The following is a 2868-nucleotide window of genomic DNA, read 5'->3' on the forward strand; positions in this document are numbered from 1 at the left end:
GGGACACTTGTCATCTCTATGGTGACAAGTGTCAAGGAGCCTTGCTCATGAGAGGGCAAGTGTCCAAGGGAGAAGACATGTCTCAAGGAGAGAATATCCACACCATGAGAGGTTAGGATAAGGAGGTTAGAATGTGCAAGATAGGATAGGTTTAGTTAGACCCAAGATTAGATTGAATGGGTTAAGTTAGGGGATGGTTAGGTTGGGTGGTTAAAGTTAGGAGCCATGTGCTCATTTGAATTTAGAAATTCAAATAATAGAAAAATGGTAATTAATCTCAACAAACTTGAGTTTGTTAATCTTAATTAGGGATTAGAAGAATTGATTAGTATGGGGAGACATTAGTTAATTGAGAATTAATTATTCAAAGAGGGATGTGAGATGAACTATATAAATAAATCATTTAGATTTATTTACTAGTAGATGAATAGAGAAATTAATTAAATTGCTTGTGAATTCAATTAATTGGGAAGAGGAATTAATCAAATAACTACGTATTTAATTAACTATCTTTAGACCATTTTTAGGTGTATACATTTTGCCCCTCTTTGAAGTGATGTGTGACGATGTGTTGGTTCAAAGAAAGCTCGATTGATGATGTTACTTATATTGATTTTAATAGTATGCAGATTCGATCTTGATTGGATGCGGATTTGGTTTCGATGTGATACTGATTTGATTTGGAGATGATAAATCTCGATATGATGTCAATTCGATTTTGGAGATGATAAATCTTGATAGATGCCCCAGATGCTGATTGATAGATATCGATGTGAGGATGCCCCCTCGGGAGATGAATCGGATAATTTTCGAATGTTTTTGAATTTTTCGTGATTTTTTTATTTTTTTGAAATTTTTGAGATTTTTGCGATTTGTAAATTTTAATGATTTTCTGATTTTTAGAGTCAATCCAATTCATTTCCCGATAAGAAATTTGAAAATATTGTCCTGCCAGGTTGATTAGTTGATTAGATGATTGACAATAAGTGGAATAAAAATCCCACTTAAATGTCCCATTATGAGTTTAAAAAGGTGAATTCCTTTTTTTACTCCTCATTTGTGCACTGCAGTTGTTGGAGAAAAATTGCTCTGGAAGCAGGAAATGGCGATCCCATATCACCAGCATAGGTTCGAGTGAGTTCGGCGATATGAGCGTCCTCCGACATACGGTCCACTGATACGTACTTCAAGAAAACCCAGCTTTGTTGGTATTTAAAAAAAAAATTAGCTGTAAGCATAAAAAATCATTTTTTAGTGTTTTCGTCAAATGGGTTGGAAAAAAAATTGTATTTTTGAGATGGGTTTTTTGATTAGTGAAATGGGTTTTTTTGGTTTTTTAAAAAAAATTTCACTTTGCATCTCAAAATTATTTTTTTTCTATTACGTCATGCATTTTTATTTTATTTTTTTAAAAAAATACATTAAAAAAAATGTTTTTTGAAAATTTTTGGGTGCCAATTAATGTGATGCTAAAAATGTGGTATAAGATAGGCATACACATATAATGAGACAATAATATGTAATTGAAAAGCTTAATTGAAAAACTAAATCAAAGATGCAAATCATAAGCCTTCCTTGAAATGTCCCATTTTCCTCTATTCTTGAGGACCTTGAAGGTGTTGGATTGATGGACTCTCAGTGGAGCAATGACCTCCAAAGTGGCAACTCAAGAGTTGAGTAGCTATTTGATCATGATTGACTATGGAGATGATATGAAATGCATGATTTAAGAAACTAGATTAACATGCTATGATAAATCCAAAGCTAATTACTAGATAATTGAAATGCAAATTGCCTATAGTAATGATGCCTAAATTGATATGAGATGGGCTCCTTATTGCTCCAAAATGGGGGATATTTATAAGAATTCCAAGGCCAAAGCCGAGGTGGCCGGAATCGACGGTCCAGATTTGATCTGAAGATATCAAGGGCCAAGATTGAGGAAGTTGGAGAAGAGGTTGGAGGAAGGGACACTTGTCATCTCTGTGGTGACAAGTGTCAAGGAGCCTTGCTCATGAGAGGGCAAGTGTCCAAGGGAGAAGACATGTCTCAAGGAGAGAATATCCACACCATGAGAGGTTAGGATAAGGAGGTTAGAATGTGCAAGATAGGATAGGTTTAGTTAGACCCAAGATTAGATTGAATGGGTTAAGCTAGGGGATGGTTAGGTTGGGTGGTTAAAGTTAGGAGCCATGTGCTCATTTGAATTTAGAAATCCAAATAATAGAAAAATGGTAATTAATCTCAACAAACTTGAGTTTGTTAATCTTAATTAGGGATTAGAAGAATTTATTAGTATGGGGAGACATTAATTAATTGAGAATTAATTAATCAAAGGGGGATGTGAGATGAACTATATAAATATATCATTTAGATTTATTTACTAGTAGATGAATAGAGAAATTAATTAAATTGCTTGTGAATTCAATTAATTGGGAAGGTGAATTAATCAAATAACTGCGTATTTAATTAACTATCTTCAGACCATTTTTTAGGTGTATACACCAGGTATCATCTATCTTTTCATATAGACACTTATTCTGAGTTGAGTCAAGGTGAAATGTGTTACCTTTTGTTTGTGTCCCAGTAGCTACTAACTTTCCATGTTTGTCATGAACTTTGACAATTCCTTTCTGAAACTCTATTCGCTATCCTGTATTGTTTAGTTGTGCTACACTCAACAAATTGTATTTCAAACCTTCAACCAAATAAACATCATTACATTTAGCATTTTCAAGAAGTGTTATAGATCCTTTACCTCTCACTGGACATGGTGCATCATTACCAAATCTTACATAGCCTCCATCATAATCTTTTGATATGAAAAACTTGTGTTTATCACCTATCATATGATGTGAGCATCCAATA

The sequence above is a fragment of the Cryptomeria japonica genome, chromosome 8 (assembly GCF_030272615.1).
Source record: "Cryptomeria japonica chromosome 8, Sugi_1.0, whole genome shotgun sequence".
NCBI classification, from domain to species: Eukaryota; Viridiplantae; Streptophyta; class Pinopsida; order Cupressales; family Cupressaceae; genus Cryptomeria; species Cryptomeria japonica.